Source organism: Nymphalis io, chromosome 14 (genome assembly GCF_905147045.1).
Source record: "Nymphalis io chromosome 14, ilAglIoxx1.1, whole genome shotgun sequence".
Classification (NCBI taxonomy): domain Eukaryota; kingdom Metazoa; phylum Arthropoda; class Insecta; order Lepidoptera; family Nymphalidae; genus Nymphalis; species Nymphalis io.
This window is the reverse complement of record NC_065901.1, coordinates 10,625,440-10,643,885: the sequence shown is the minus strand read 5'-3', so window position 1 is coordinate 10,643,885 and position 18,446 is coordinate 10,625,440. Positions and strand designations below refer to the sequence as shown.

Here is an 18,446-nt window from a genome sequence, read left to right as displayed (position 1 = left end):
TTGAACATGTCTGAAACTTCGTTGTTATCACTCGTGTTATATCTTATCTAGTCTTTGAAACATGCAATTATCTGAATAATATTCATCTTAAAACATACGTTTTATATATCATAGATAATTATCGTTAATCTAAATGTTTGATGCAATCATTTTTATGTTAATAATTGTATTTTTACTTGGTGGTATGTTTCTAGTAGGTTTCGTCAGAACGTCACGATAGCATGCGCAAGCGATCCCGTGGCGCTCCTCGTTAAGACGGAAAGGGTACCGCTGGTTTTTTTGTGAGTGTTCCGATGTTCGGGGCGAACTCGGCGCCTTGGAGACCAGCGAGTCCTACATACCCTTCCACTGTTCCCGTGGGGGAAACGCGTAACGCGTTTCTCCATTTAAAAAAAGGGCATCTAGTACGTGCCAGCCATCAAACAAACACCAGTAGGTACTTAGTATTGTTGTGTTCCGGTTTAAATGGCGAATGAGCTACAGGTAAAACGGACATAACACCTTAGTTCCCAAGGTTGAAGGCATATTGACGACGTAAATGATGCTTAATATTTCTTACAATGCCAATTTTATTACTTAACTTCAGGTCGAACATTTTCGAGACTGCCTACCTATATCAAATTTAAAAAAAGAAAAATTGTTTCTATTTCAATGATTTTCTAATAATTTTAAACAAAAATAATTAAACAGAAACTGAGTTAATATTTAAAAAGAAATTTATGTTTCCCTTTTGATAATAACATCTTATTAAATCTTTTGAGTTTGTTACATACATACGTGTCCAATCTTCTTATAATAAGTACGTAAAAACAGATGTTCGTGACTTTTGTATGCTTGTTATTCAACTTCCTTGAAAGTTCTGAAGTTATATCGATCAAAGTTTTGACGTCGGCAAATGACGTGAAATCCTGAATAAAGTGCCCAGAAGTTTTCATGAGAATATTATTCAGATAGTTCTTTTTATTATTAAAGTCGCACTTAGATATGAAAAAAAAATAGATTATAATATTATGTGACGGAATTACATAAACACTATAACATCGAAACTGTTTTTATTTTAATGACCAATTCAGTTATTTGTTGCAATCAAAGTTAGGCTACGCAGAAAAACTTCAGTTTTTTTTTAATTTTGACTTTATTTCCACAGCTGGGTCAGACGCCTCTCCTTTTGAATAATTCACGATGTTTTCTTTCACAGTCGAGAATGAGGTGAATTATTAACACAAATTAAGCATATAAAAACGTATTAATGCGTATTAAGCGTTTGAACCGAAAATCTTCGATTGAGACAACCCGGTTGGGCATCTCGGCTTAGAACCGTCAAAGTAAAAAATTTGAAAAAATCCCACTGTGTCAATGTACCACCAATCCTGGAACATGAGATCTGTCTATCATTACGTGCAGATTAGATAACTGATTAACATTCGATTTCACTACGCTTTCAACCGATTCACTACGCATTCAAAGATTTAAAATTTTATATCTCCTATACCTTTAATTACACTAGCTCACTTGCTGTCGATTAATTGCTTTTAATGGTAAAATAATTGATCAGTTGATATCTTGATATGTATCCAGTAGCTTGTAGTCTGCCATGCTATTTACTTTACACAAACAACTATGTCAATAATTTTAATATTAGTGTATATTTAGGATACACGCATACACGCGATTTACGGCCCGCGACTCAGAAAAACAGCTCTGATATATTCGAAGGATAGGCAGCATCGAGTTACGGATAAAAATTCTGTTTTGAAACGTTGGGCCGAACATTTTAATGATGTTCTGAATCCTACCACACTCAGTGCTAATCTGTCCTATGTAAACTCACATCACATCATAAACTCCCGTCTCAGTGAGTTGGCTGAACAGCGTCTTCCCGAAAGCCAATGTGGCTTTCGTTCCAGTAGAGGAACAGTTGACGTTATCTCAATTGTAAGGCAACTTCAGGAGAAAAGTCTGGAACACCAACAGCTGCTATTCATGTGCTTTGTTGATTTAGAGAAGGCATTTGATAGGGAACCACGCGAGGCTCTTTGGCTTGTTCTCCAAAAAATGGTGTATCCGCGGAAATTCGTGAATTTGGTTCGCCAATTTCATGTTGACATGAAAGCCCAGGTTCAGCACGAAAACGAACTGTCTGAGGATATTGTAATAACTAGCGGAGTAAAGCAAGGATGTGTCATGGCACCCACACTTTTCACCATATACTTTGCTGTGGTAATGAGAGACGCGCTGAAGAGGTGCAGAAACCAAATTCAACTTAATGTCAGGACAGAAAAGACTAAGATCCAAAAGATCTCCATATTAGATACTTATTACATATTTGATACTTTACGCTGATGACGTATGCCTTATGTCCGACAGCATGGAACATCTCCAAAACTATGTTGACGTACTCCACCAATCTTGTCAACGGTTTGGCCTGGTTATAAGTGCTACCAAGACACAAATCATCAAACAGCCACCAAGACATTTCCAAGCGGATCCAACGGCACTAAATCTGGATGGGAAACCACTGGAGGAAGTCACTCACTTCAAATATCTTGTGAGCAACATTCGATCTGATAACATATTGGCTTCGGAAATCCCATCACGCATTGCCTACGCTGCCGCCAATTACGGAAGACTCACTGATCGTGTGTGGAAATCCCATGACCTCAAATTAGAGACAAAGATTAGTGTCTACAAGGCACTAATTATCCCCGTTCTTTTATATGGCTCAGAGAAATGGTGTATCTACAAATCAGACATCAAAAAACTTGACACATATCACTTAAGATGTTTACGTTCAATCTTACGTATCAAGTGGCAGGATCACGTCCCTAACTCAGAGGTCCTGCGTCGCTCTGGAATGTAAGGCATGGAAGCTCTTCTGATGCAACGTCAACTCAGATGGTGTGGGCATGTCCTACGCATGGACGATCGTCGTTTGCCTAAAGCTGTTTTTTATTCGGAGTTATCTAAAGGCAAACGGAAGCATGGTGATCAGTACTTGCGATACAAGGACGTGTTTAAAAGACACCTAAAAGCTTGTGACATTGGCATAGAATGTTGGGAGGAGCTCGCTTCCTCAAAGGAAAAGGACATCTTGGCGCTCTACCATCTACAAAAAGATCAAGATGTTTGAGGAAAACCACCTTCACGCACTAGACGAAAAGCGCCAGTTAAGAAAAGAGAGACCTAAGCCATCCTACACATACACATACAACTCTGAGGGCCAACTTTATTGTAACACGTGTCGTAGGGTTTTTTAAATCAAATTTGGTCTAGCGAGCCACATTAGGGTTCATGCTAGAAATAACAATTAATTTCTAGGGTCACCGTCATCGAAATCGATGAGGAGGACTATATATATATTTAGGATTACATAACTATATTTATATATCAAACCCGTTTGCAGCATTTGCATAATATATTAACATTCGACAAATGGATATTTGCATTATTAGATCAGTAAACACATCACTTAGCAACACGATTCGAATTTAAACAAACAATTATGTAATTAAATTTACTACAAATAATTCTAATATTGTTTTTGGCGCTAAAATTTATTCTTTCTTTTTTATTTATTTATTCTAATTTATATTGTGATAGAACACAGATTAGAATGAGGGGAAGAAGATCCACTCTTTCCTCCCAAATTGCTTAAAAATATAATATAACGGTCCCTCATATCTGAATCAAAGGTAGCCATGGTTTTAGTGGGTATAAACATCCCTCATAACTCCGTTTCCCTAAGATTCAGGGCATCGTAAGCTGACAGCTTAACGATAACTTACTGTTTTCTCATAAGAACAAGATTCTGAAACTTTATGCACGATGTTGATCTACTTGGTGTTTGAACTTGCTAGAGTCCATGAAGATTTTCTACGAATACTTTTTCTTCAAAAAATTAACAGGAATTTGGAATCCAAACTTTGCATTTGAAATTTGAATGTTTAATTGTGTTAGTTTAAATTTCATCTTGTGATAGTTTTGTGCTACGTTTTTAAATTTTAGCTTATTATTATTAATAATAATAATGTCCTCTAGACCGATTTCGGCCACGGCGGCCAATCTCAAAAGAGATTAGCCAACTGCACAGGAGATATTACAGTGCACAAGTGCGTGCGCAAACACAGGTCCACTCTCTATTCCCTAACTCTCATAATCCGATGGGACGGCAATCCGACACGACCAGAATGAGTTTAGGCGCAGGACCAACGGCTTAACGTGCTTTCCGAGGCACGGGTGTGTATACACTTCCATCTTTCAGACTCCGGGCTGCTACTGAGAATTTTCTGACAGAAAAAACCCAATAACTTTTTATTGGCCCGACCTGAGAATTGAACCCAGGACCTACGGGTCTGCGGCTTTACATCAAGCCACTAGACCAATGCGGTAGTCTAATTATTAAAGATAACAGGAAGACATTCATTGACTATGTGATGGGACGTAATGGCTTTTATGTTTTAACGTACGTATTATATAATAATTTTCTCACCTTGAATACAATAGTTGTGGTACCAAAATTGCTATATCCTATGTAATTACAAGTAATTTAGCTTTATCAAGCGTTATAAAAGAACACAATGATTTATAAAACTTTTACGTTATAATATATGAATATATAGCAAGAATACCTGTTTGAATATTTTATATATATAATGTACAGAATTGCACTCTCTATGTCACAACTCCCAAAATCCATCTCATGTAATTAAACTTCGTTTCTATATCTTCCAATGTTCGGTAATGTTACTGGTGGTAGGGCTTTGTGCAAGCTCGTTTGAGTAGGTACCACATCAGATAATCTATCGCAAAACAGCAGGACTTGGTATTGTTGTGTTCCGGTGTGAAGGGTGAGTGAGCCAGTGTAATTATAGACACAAGGTTCATAACATCTTAGTTCCCAAGGTTGGTGGCACATTGGCGATGTAAGCAATGGTTAACATTTCTTACAATGCCAATGTCTATGGGCGTTGGTGACCTAAGTGGTCAGTGGCAAGACCATCAGGTGGCCCATATGTTCGTCCGCCTACCTATACTATAAAAAAAGACCAAAAATCGTTTTGGCTAGTGATATTATACAATTATCTCAAAGAAATTCTGCGTAATGAGAAAATGAAACTGTGTGGAGTGTGTCGTTAATATATGTAACGTTTTCGACACAACAATAACTTTCTCTTTTGACGATGACAAATAGCGATTTTTACAGACTAGAAGAGAATAAATCAATAAAACTTACAAAACTTCAAAACATAAAAAAAATTTACTTATTAAGTTACGCTTTTTCAAGCATTTTTGAAATATTTAACAATATTAATTTATAAAAATTTTATACATATAAAATTTAAATAGTATATACGTTAAAAGGCGGATTTTTAAGGATTTTCGTAACAAACTGAATTCCTCGCTGGCGAAGCCAGAAGCAATTCAGAATGAAGGAATCCTATATCAAAGTCAAAGTATACTGCTGCCGCTATTTTATCATCTATTAGATTATAAGGTTTATACAAGTATATCTAGTTATAACTTACCAGTTTCCCCCGCGTGTGAGGGGCGGGGAAGGGGTAAGTGTAAGTGTTAGGTAGCCTATCTCCTTTTCTGTACCCTCGATAAGATGTATGCAAAAATTCATAATGATCGGTCGAGTAGTGAATACGTAACAAACAAACAAACTCACTTTCGCATTTATAATGTTAAGTCAGAAATAAATGTAAGGACATAAAATATTTTCTACCGTCATATAAACATAAGCAGCGTTGAAATGTTTATTTTAAATCTAATTTTAAAATATTCCAGGTGGTTGAACCTATAAATCCTAGACTAATAAGGTTCTAAAACGAGTATTTACCGTAGAATGTGCGTTATGTGGGTCACATTGCGAATCGCGCTTTCAGAGCTACAATCACATTTATCGATAGGATTTTGTATCTCTAGTTGAACTGATAACATTATCTTGGGATAACAAAACTATTTTACTCGAATACAATACAACTAAAATTATTAAAAAAAAAAACTTTAATCCGAAACATCTACTGTCAAAGACCCGTAATACTTTTTTTTATAAAATGGGTACCACCTGGTGGTAAGTGGTTCCGCCCATAGACATTGGCGCTGTAAGAAATATCAAACATTCCTTACATTGCCAATGCGTCACAAGCATTGGGAACTAAGATCTTATGTCCCTTGTAGTTGTAGTTTCACTGGCTCACTTATTCTTCAAACCGGAACACAGCAATACTAAGTATGGCCGTTTACGGTATAATATCTGATGTGTGGGTGGTACCTACCCAGACGAGCATGCACAAAGCTCCACCAGTTGTAAAAAATATTCTCACGCCACTGCAAGTATAACCTCAAGACTCAAGACTCACTGTATGAAATAAATCCAGAATAGTTTGCACACATGACTAAATCTTATTACAATTTGAATGGTATACTTATTTTATTTTAATGCTTTCCTTTTTTTCATAAGCTTCTTAGTATTTGCAGCCATCGTGTATATCTAAGGTCCTCCAGATCGATTTCGGACACGGCGGCCAATCTCAAGAGAGATTAGCCAACTACGCAGGAGATATTATAGTACACAAGTATGTGCGCAAACACAGATGCACTATTTCCTAGCTTTTATAATCCGATGGGACGGCAATGTAACACGACCGGAAAGAGCTGCTAATGAGAATTTTCTGACAGAAAAACCCAATAACTTTTTATTGGCTAGACCTGGGAAATGAAATCCGGGCCTCCGGGTCAGCGGTCTTATATCTAGCCAATACACCGACGAGGCAGTCAAAATATATGCATATAATATAATATGTGTATATGTGCTTAATACTCAGAGGTTGATTGGTAGAATAAAGTTAAATAAAATAAATAAAGAAACACAACATTATTATATAATAATTGGATTCATAATCTACTTGAAGAGGATGCAAATGCGTAGGAGTACATCATATACAATGATAAATAAATTCAATATCACCGTTTCATTGGTGTTATAAAACGACACGACAACTTAACATTGATTTATATATATCAATTTTATAGCGTATAAATTAAAATAGAAGTTACTTGAAAATAATTAATTTTAAACACGATATCTCTTTATTTAAACTGCAGGCAGTATTTTAAAGGACAAAATAAAACAATTACTTAACAAAGATATTATTTAATTTTAAAGTAGACTTTTAATGTTATTTACACTTTTGTTAAATTAAGAAAATAATAAAAAAAATGTTTTTGCCCCCAACGAACACAGTTGCTTATTTGTAATAGTTCAAACATAAGCAACTAATGTCTACAGCAAAACAAAAAAAAACGCATTGCTTACGATATTATAATCAGCCTGTGTGTGTTTTTATGTGTGTATGTATACATGTGCATGTGTATGTATGTGTGGATGTATGTGTAAATAAGAGGCAGGCCCCCAGGCAGTTCCTTGCTACAACAGTGATTACTCCTTACAATGACAAACGTAGAATACAATTGGCATTGTAAGAGTGATCAAATGCACTTACAGTCCTATTATAAATTTAAAAAAAAACATACAAATCGAGTAAAGGGTGTTTCACACGAGCGAATCCGCAAGAAACAGTTGTTAAGTATTAAATTATTCAACGTTATAGAACACAATGCCTTGGTGTCACAAAACAATGCATTAGCATGTTACTGCGCCTTGATTTCTCGCCTTGTACGCGTAGTGACGTGTACACATGATCACGAACTTGTATAAAATGTATTTTTAAGATGAACATGGTTTCATGAGCTTGGACGATTCGATTTTTGTATTTTTAATTTAGTCGCGTTATAATTACTTCGTAAGGGGTGGATTGGCTCGAACTAAAAATGTAAAATGAACACACGATCTCTTTATAATAAAAAAACAAGATGTAAATATATATAAACATAAATATAGACCTAGACACACAAAGATAACAACAGAGGCACAAACAACACAAACTGTAAAATCAAATATCAGTTAAGTTCTATTTACTCCTAAAAGAGAGGAGTTTTAAATATAAATTATTTATGCTTTATAATAAAATAAAGCCGAGATGGCCTAGTGGTTAGAACGCGTGAATCTTAACTGACGATCGTGGGTTCAAACCCGGGCAAGCACCACTGAATTTTCATGTGCTTAATTTGTGATTATAATTCATCTCGTGCTTGACGGTGAAGGAAAACATCGTGAGGAAACCTGCATGTGTCTAATTTCATTGAAATTATGCCACATGTGTATTCTACCAACCCGCATTGGAGCAGCGTGGTGGAATAAGCTCCAAACCTTCTCCTCAAAAGGGAGAGGAGGCCTTAGCCCAGCAGTGGGACATTAACAGGCTGTTACTGTACTGTTACTGTTATAATAAAAAGGAATAAATTAAACAAAATGGGTAACTTAGGAGACTCCGAAAGCTCAGTAGGGTTAATGACGCCATTGGCCACCTTCGTTACCATATACCTTAGTTATTTAATAATTGACCTGAAAATTTTACTTACATCACACCCAAAGAAGCTTTAAAAACAAAACATATAGTTTCATGACGCCAGGAGTACTATTCTATAAGAACACATTTATATAAATGTTAATACCCTATTTTCGGTGATACTCTATGTATGCTTGTTATGTCATCAATATCGCATATCACTTTCTGGCATTTCAGGATTGTGTTCTGCGTTGAGATTCGAGTTTTTGGTGTGAAAAATCTATTGGCACGCATAGGGAGCAAGCCGACTCGTATGCCGTGACGGTAAACGGCATGACGCTTTATTTATTTATTTCTTATGCCATCATGCCTCTGTCATCACTATTCTACTCCCCTACGCACGTAGGACCCGTCCTACGCTATTTTTGTAAAAAATACAAAAAAAAAACTTAATTTTACAACGAAACTCTTTTCTTTAATTATAATATCTTTCAATAATCACCACTACGATATTTTACATTTTTCAGGCGTCACATAACGACCATAAGTTCGTAAATTATAACTTATATATACTTCTCCAAGGTTCGATTAAAACGAGTTCGAGTAAGATTAAAACAAAATTTATAAAGGCAGTTTTTAATACATAAAAAACAATTCCAGTGTGGAAACATCGTTAGTTACGTGCACACAGGCACTCCGTGATCAATTCATTCACCTCGTTAGAACGCAGATGGCACGATCGCTCACTTTCAAAGATATTTCTGATGCTTCTTTTAATTACATTGTTATATTCAATTTTATGGAACCGGTTTTATCTGGTTGTAAATAGTAATATTATTAATACAAAAGTAATACTATCTGTTAGGGTTTCACGAATAAATTACTCAAGTCGATTTGATTAAAAAATTTGTATGGAAATAGAAGGTAGATTTACATTGCCAATGTGCCACCAACCTTGTGAACTGAGACCTACATACTACTACTTCCCAGTGAACTACAGGCACAAAGGACGTGCGTCTCACTTACGACTAATATAAATGATATATTATGAGTATTTGATGAGTGAGTAGGCCTACCAAGTGAAATTTAATATATATACAGATCAAAATTAAAAACCTACCTTACAATTAATAATTATAAAGTATATTTTAGTCATTTTATAGTTCCTCGTCTTACGCCCTTTTATTTTAAAGCAACGATACAGATATTAAAACGTTTTTCATTTGACAAAAAAGAGGTGTCCGTGCATTTTTTAATTCTTAATCTGAAGATTCGTTACGTTTCTAACAAAGTAAGTATACTTACAGTTACGTCACAATATATTAAACAATATTATATATATTTACAATATGATTCCAACTGCAAAGTTAAAAACCCTCCTGAGACAATTATTTCGTGTAATAAAAAAAAATAGTGTGAGTGCCGAGGTACTCACGAGTATTGATGTGTAAATAACAAATCTTATCTGACGTCATATGACACTCGAAATCTTACTCTGATGTCATATGACAATCGAAATCTTACGCTTATCTGTCGCTCGAAGTCTCAGTTTTTATTACCGTGTACAGTACGCTAATATGTTTATGCATCAATATAAGATATTTTTAAATTTGAAAATTATTAAATTTAAGTTAAAATGAACATTAATAAAATATTACTCAATACAAGAACAAATATAGTTATGATAAAAGGCGTCGAGTTAGTGTTGTTGTCATAAATTCGGTAGTATACAATCTTGTCTACTTATGTAATTTAGTTGCTGGAAAAGAGTAACTGCTGATTTTCTTACCGGTTCTTAAACATATTACATTACGAATCGGCGGTATCTTTATATGTAATAAAATTTTAAAGTGACAATTCAAAAGTGCTTGAATAATGCAATACCATAAAACTGTTGATTTTTTTTTGTACCACAATAGATTCACAGATAAGTTATATCTACAGAGTTGTTGAACTGTTATCAGCGCTTTAAGCAAACAATTACCTATATTTATTGAAAAATCTATCTTCGCTGTAAAAAGCGCTTTATTAAAGCAATATTCAATTCAGCTCAATTATTTTTATCGTTATTTGAATATAAAATCGAATTATTAATAAATTTTTATTTGGAGCGAGAAATATACGATACCATACTATCATCAATTTCAAAGTTTTATGCAAAATATTTGAATAGACGATGAATTGTAAATAAAGTTTAATTCCATTCCAAATATTTACCAAAACCAAAACGTTTATTATTTAAGTATAAATAAAATAGGCACAATATACGTTTAAATTACATTTTTTGAAGGATTTTCACACGTCACAAACTGAGTCCCACGCTGAATTATAAACACAAGAAAAACTATATTTATATCAAATAAATGATTGTTCATTTATAGTATTAGTAAACACTTCCAGAATTGAAGCACCTCACAAAAAGGTGCATTGACCAAATGAGATTATGTAGAGTAACCAGGTATAACATTTGACCTACATAAATTATGCGAATAATTCGCTTATCTCTCTTGTGGTTGTGTGCATATATAGATTGTCTATGTGTGTGTATGTAGCTTGACGACAGACATTCCGCTGTCTGTCAAGTTAAAGTTGCATGTGTGTTCAGTTGCGCTGTGGGAAAAATATTTGTTTATATATTTTGACATACAAAACGGTAAGATTCGTTTTGTCTTTAATGTCACACACACACACACTCCGCTAACATTATAATGTGTTTTAAATTTGGAACGTCTGCAATATCCAGATCAGTGATTGGTCTCGATGAGCAAATCGAAACGATATGAAATAAATAGAGAGCTGAAATGCACGAGATCTCAGTCCGAAGATTGCGGTTTCAAATCTGTACAAGCGCCTTTGAATTTTTACGTATGTGCTTAATTTGTTTATATCGTAGAAAAGCAAAATACTGTGAGAAAGGAAGTGTGAAGATGAATTTGTCGTATTAACTTCTGCTACATGTTAATCTACTGATTCATCTATATAAAACAAAGATATACTTTAGTAATCAAAAGTATCTTAAATACATAACTTACATACTTTTACTGGTGGCAGAGCTTTGTGCAAGCTCGTCTGGGTAGGTATCACCCACTCATCAGATATTCTTCCGCAAAACAGCAGTACTTGGTGTTGTGTTAAAGTTACCCGGTTTGAAGGGTAAGTGAGCCAGTGTAATTACAGGCACAAGGGACATAACATCTTAGTTCATAAGGTTGGTGGCGCATTGGTGATGTAAGCGATGGTTAACATTTCTTACAATGCCAATGTCTAAGGGCGTTTGGTGACCACTTACCATCAGGTATATGCTTGTCCGCCTTCCTATTCTATAAAAAAAATACATTATATAATTAGTATATTTTTGTTTATTGTAAAGTTATAGGCAAGTGAAGTGCTGAGGCAAGTCTTTAATTAAACTTTGTCAATGCGTTAATCCTACAAGTGTTCTCGAAGGCTTTTTTGTGTCATGGTCGTATTTACATAACTCCATCGCAGGCGTGTTTTACATCTTATAGGTAACTGATTGTTTGATTTTCTTTCTTATCACTATTTTTTAATTCAAAATTAGACGAGCTGGTTGGCGTGGTTGGTGGATGCTTGCCTTTCACGCAGAAGGTTGTGGGTTCGATTCCCACCCAGGATAGATATTTGTGTGCATGAACATGTCTGTTTATCCCGAGTCTGGGTGTAATTATCTATATAAATATGTATTTACAAAAGAAAAATAGGATATGTAGTATATCAGTTGTCTGGTTTCCGTAGTACAAGCTCTGTACAAGCTTAATTTGGGATCAGATGGCCGTGTGTGAAAAATGTCCCAGGATATTATTATTATAATTATCATTTGATAAAAGAATACTAGCAACGAGTGTTCACACTCAAATTTAACTGCATATGAGGATGATTTAGCAAAGAGTTTTCATATTATGAAGTTTGTACATTAAAAACTATATAAAGTAAGACCTAACCCTGGGCTAAAGCCTACTCCCTTTGAGAAGGTTTGGAGCATATTCTGCTGGAATGCGAGTTGGTGGAAATACATGTGGCAGAACTTTAGTGAACCACATGCAGGTCTTTAAGATGTTTTCCTTCACCGATGAGCACGAGATAAATTATAAACACAAATTAAGCATGAGAATTCATTGGTGCTCGCTGAGGTTTGAGCCCGCGATCATATATTATATCATAGATATCATAGCACCCACTCCTAACAGAAGCTTAATGCTTAACTAGAGAGGAAATAGGAATATTAGTAATTAAAAAAAAGTATTATAAATATAGAATAATATGGATTTTTTTTGTTTATTGTTTCAACTTCACACGTATAAAGCCACATTATTTACTTCCCTCTCAAATGACCTTCCTTAATACTTTGAAATGCATAATCGTTTCAATTAACTGTTTTTTAAGTGTAAATAGCTTCAAGCCTTTATAATTCTAAACATAATCATACACATAGACTTTTCCCATTACGGTCAAGTTAACGTTGTTGTTATATACTTAACCATCAAAACTAGTTCCCTGGTTTTGCACGTAACGGTATTACCTTGGATGTCCCCCTTCTTGAAAACAGTTTATCGACAATCGACTTTAACATCTACGCATCTAATAATGCCAAGTTCAATGAACTCGATTAATTAATTAATTTAAATATTAAGTTATAAATTGATTTTTTTTAATTGTATTTAGTTAATAATGTAATTTTATTTCAAAAAAGTATCTAGACAGTTATTCTTCGTAGAATCTACCAGAACCGGCGGTACTTTTCAAAATCAATTGAATCCTGTAACATTACGATTCAAACAAAACAGTTTTTAAGTGACTACTCGAAAAAAGTATATTTTCATTTTAATCTTACTGCAAGAACTCACTAATTGCGTTACGATCATAGTACTAATTGCGTTACGATCATAGTTAATCTGTGACTCTTTTTTTACACTATTTTATTAATAAATAAATAATTAACTATTTTGTAAAATAATAAATATCTGTATAGTTAAAGTAAATTACAAATACACGTATCATAATTAACGCAATAAATTATTTTGCAATTACTTAGCTCTTGTAGTAAGCTGACGTATGAAATTCTTTTTTACTGAAGACCTGATAGGGTATTAACTCTTGGCTCGCTGTTAGGGATTTTACGGACAAAAGGCTGTTTGTTCATTGTCAATGGAATAAAAAAGTTAGATGCTATTTATTTATAAGACCTTTTTTTAACCTTACACTTTTAAAACATTTCAATTCCACTACACGTAATCAAATCAATATTCATAACATTGACGACAATTTAAGCTCAAAAAATATTTTAAGTAAAAATCATCTGGCTGAATAAATTACAACATTGGCTTTTACAACTATGTAATAAAAGAAATATGTGAATGTTAAAAAAAAAATTCAAAAACATTTAATAATGCTTATGTTCGATTACGTTATTTTAATTTTTTTGTCCTAATACCGAGAAATAAATCATTCATTTTGAATGAACAAGATCTATTGAGTTTACTATAAAAATGCATGTCATCACGGATGACAGTAACAAATAGATCCATTATTTAAAAAAATACATTTTTGTATTGCATCGGAAATAGATTTTAAAATCCTATTGTGCTCTATGAGGACTATGCATTGTTAAATATCTATTGTCTAGTTGCTTTCAGATGGTTATTTTTGTATGGGGTTCGATAACCGGCACGGTTCTATGAATGAAAAGGACATAACAAAGCATAGAATAAAAAAATTTTTTTGCTCTAAACCGTCACTGAGTTTCACTATTATGAGGGTAAATATCTGACATTAGTATCGGAAATATTTTGTTTGCATTAACTTTACGGTACACATGTTATGATAGTCATTGATTCGAAATTTAACTGATTATATTACAAAGACTTAAATGAGACGGAAAGACAGATTGGTTACATTAATTGCAATATTAAACAAAAAAAATTGTGGTGATGCGTCATAAAACGACAGTAAACAGTAACAGCCTGTTAATGTCACTGCCCAGCAGCGGCTGGGCTAAGGCCTCCTCTCCCTTTTGAGGAGCTTTGGAGCTTATTACACCACGCTGCTTCAATGCGGGTTGATAGAATACACATGTGGCAGAATTTTAATGAAATTAGACACATGCAGGTTTCCTCACGATGTTTTCCTTCGCCGTCAAGCACGAGATGAATTATAAACACAAATTAAGCACATGAAAATTCAGTGGTGCTTGCCCGGGTTTGAACCCACGTTCATCGGTTAAGATTCACGCGTTCTTACCACTGGGCCATCTCGGCTTTATATTCTTTTAAAAATAAATGTACAAAAATAACTCTGTTATCGTTTTATGTAGATACAAATAAGATATTCGGTTTTTTTTTTTAATTTGTTTATCGGTCAATCACATTTAAATATTCATATAGTTTGTTTTTTTGTTTTTATCGAATGTAGTAATTAAATTTAACTTTGGAATGTTCTTTATTAACCTTCATAAAAAGTAGATGTTCCCTGTATGATGTTGCACTATATGTAAACGTTCGGGTATAACTTTTTGGTTTAAGAACCGAATTTGATTCTGTTAGCGTTGGGTTCTGTATAGCTCCAAGAATGTACCATCAAATTTTTATTTAATATTGAACATTGCGCTGTTCTCAGAAATTGTTATATATATTATCCCTAAAAACAACAGTCAATAATAATAATCTTTTAGATAGTTTAAAAATGGTTGCATTTTAACGTGCGTTTGTGTCATTTAAAAAAATTAAAACTTTCGTATGTCTTATACAGAAGTTTATGTTGTTTTAATTTTAATTAAAATCTTCAATTAAATAGATACCTCGTGTATATTTTTTTTCCATTTTTGTATGAAAATCATTAACCTGTCTGGAAGCTTATTTAAACTAACTGATGGACGAACAGTTAATAGTTGCGTAACTGTTAATGAGCTTCTAGGCTAAATTTAACAGCGGTTCAAAATTTCAAAGTTAAAAGTTGAAAATACTTCACAGACATGTTATTGACTGCATATTTCAACATGTTACGATGTAAATAGTAAAAAATGTACACGGTATTTTATGCATTATTACAAGAAATTGTTGTACAAATAGGTGAAAAAGTTCTGTGAATTTTATAGCATAGTGCACGATACCGTTGACGTGTGTGCAATCTTATTAACGCGCATGCTCTGCAGTACTTACTACTTTCGTTGCGGTCACTTGTAAGTTTTTTTTAAAATATTTTTTATAATATAAGGCTCTAATCGAAACCATAACTCCCTCACTGAATAAAAAAAAACATTATAATTAAAAAAAATACATTACTCACATATAAAATTGTTCGAGAATATCACGTCCTAATTCACACACACAGGTATGTTTATGCTTAACCTCAAAAAGAAACACGCGATTTAAGTACACTTAGAATAAAGAAAAAGTTTTGAAATAATAATTGGTAGAATTGATTCGAATTTTAAAATCGTATTTAAATATCACAGTCAGCCGGCCGGCGTGCTTGCGTGTGGCACCGACCGATGGGTTCGGCTTACTCATTGGTTAGAGCGACCGAAACGACGCTCTGTTGGTCGAACTCTACTAAGAAACGTCATCGCGCCACGCGCTTACGCCGTTTACATCGACACATCCGTAGTATCGCTTATTTCGAATTCATTACTGTTTTATTTCGTAATTATCCAAACAACGGTAAAAGTTCAAAGGCAATGTATATTAAAACTACATCATTTTCAATCGTTTGACTCAATCATCCTTTATAAGTATTCACTTAATGAAGTACTACCACACGCATTCATGTCCGACCTGATGATTATTTTGAACTTACAAACTGACATATGGCAATAACGATTTTATTTATAAGAATAATTATTAATTTATTGTTGATTTTTGCTATGGTGTAGTTAGGCTAAAATTTATAAAGGTTATATGGCTGATGAGATACGTATATACATTTATGTAAATAGAATAAAAAATATATTGATTTGAATATAAACAGTTGTAATTCCCAATTTCTAAATCAAAATATATATACAAACAAGCTCTTTTGAAATGTCATTTTACAGTATCATTATTTTTTTTTTTATATTATGGGAAGGTGGACGAGCATGTGGGCCACCTGATGGTAAGCGGTCACCAACGCCCATTGACATTGGCATTGTAAGAAATGTTAACCATCGCTTTCATCGCCAATGCGCCACCAATCTTGTATACTAAGATGTTATGTCCCTTGTGCCTGTAATTACACTGGCTCACTCATCCTTCAAGCCGGAACACAACAATACCAAGTACTGCTGTTTTGCGGTAGAATATCTGATGAGTGGGTGGTACCTACCCAGACGAGCTTACACAAAGCCCTACCACCAGTAGAAATTTTAAATATTATATAATATTCGTTTCTTTTTATTCTTTTTTTTTTAAATTTAAAGATGACTGGTTGATTAGTTAAGACGTAAAAGTGTAACAAACAAATAAACTCACTTTCCCATTTTTGTCACGTTAATAGTCAAAGTTTAAAGAAACTGAAGCGCAAATATATCTAATATGACTCACTGGTGGTAGGGCTTTGTGCAAGCTCGTCTGGGTAGGTACCACCCACTCATCAGATATTCTACCGCAAAACAGCAATACTTGATATTGTTGTGTTCCGGTTTGAAGGGTGAGTGAGCCAGTGTAATTACAGGCACAAGGGACATAAAATCTTAGTTCCCAAGGTTGGTGGCGCATTGGATATGTAAGTGATGGTTGACATTTCTTACAATGCTAATGTCTAAGAGCGTTGGTGACCACTTACCATCAGGTGGCCCATATGCTCGTCCGCCTTCCTATTCTATAAAAAAAAAAAAAATAATATAATATTATTTTATATTAAATCCTTATCCAAAGCACGCTTTTTATCTAATATAAGGTTTATGTGTTTGTCTTAGCAGATTTTTTATTTAGGCATCACCAAAAAACGTTACCTCATTTATTAAAACACATTTTGTGAAACACTTCTATGCGAATCATCATTATGAGCTATCCATCCAATATGCGCAATGCATCTGTCCAGATGTACTCAGTTAATGGTAGTGTCATTTTATAGATATATCGTCAAACTGACATTGTCAATGCGCTGTGAACCGCGAAATTAATATTTCCCATGTGACTATTGCGCAAATAATATGGCTTTGTGCAAAGTTAAACGTATTAAACGTGAACTTAGTACGAATGAACAAAAGTATAGTCATTTTATGATGGAAATTTACTAAATATTATAATGATGAACGAATGAATTTACTGAATATTATAATTTTGTTAATCGAAATTCAATGTCACGGGCAATGGCCATATCTACTTAGACAATTACAAATATGCATATTATTAACGTTAAATTTCATTATTAATTATATCATGCATTTGAAATCAAAATGCAAATGAATAAATATTTAAAACGTTCTGTAAAATTAACATTATGAAGTATTATTATTTTTTCTTCAGTTATTTCCATCCATTCGTCTTAATCGTCTCTATTGGTTTACCTTTCTTTTTTTTTTTTTTTTATAGAATAGGAAGGCGGACGAGCATATGGGCCACCTGATGGTAAATGGTCACCAACGCTCTTAGACATTGGCATTGTAAGAAATGTCAACCATCGCTTACATATCCAATGCGCCACCAACCTTGGGAACTAAGATTTTATGTCCCTTGTGCCTGTAATTACACTGGCTCACTCACCCTTCAAACCGGAACACAACAATATCAAGTATTGCTGTTTTGCGGTAGAATATCTGATGAGTGGGTGGTACCTACCCAGACGAGCTTGCACAAAGCCCTACCACCAGTAAAGTAGCAGAAGCAGAGGAACTGGCTCTGCTACTAACAGCTTGTATTGTAATGTCGCAGTAACTCCTCGGAATCAGAAGAAAGTATCATATTAACCACATATCCAACAACTCGTACTGGAACTTACTTCTAAGTTCTAAGCATTTTCTTCAAGTAGTGAGACTTCAAGCTGTTAAAATAGAACAAAAAAGAGATTTTTGCAATCGGAGATTGTGGTTATGCT

The 18,446-nt window shown here is 34.0% G+C and overlaps 1 protein-coding gene across 1 annotated transcript in view; it reads right to left on the bottom strand.

Annotated features, from left to right (window-relative positions):
- Nucleotides 1–15,924, bottom strand: part of LOC126773235 (organic cation transporter protein-like) — a 32,854-nt gene extending 16,930 nt beyond the window's left edge. The window contains exon 1 of the mRNA XM_050493997.1: nucleotides 15,717–15,924. The gene's annotated coding sequence lies outside the window, so the exon portion shown is untranslated. The remainder of the gene's footprint in view (nucleotides 1–15,716) is intronic.
- Nucleotides 15,925–18,446: the final 2,522 nt, after the last annotated feature.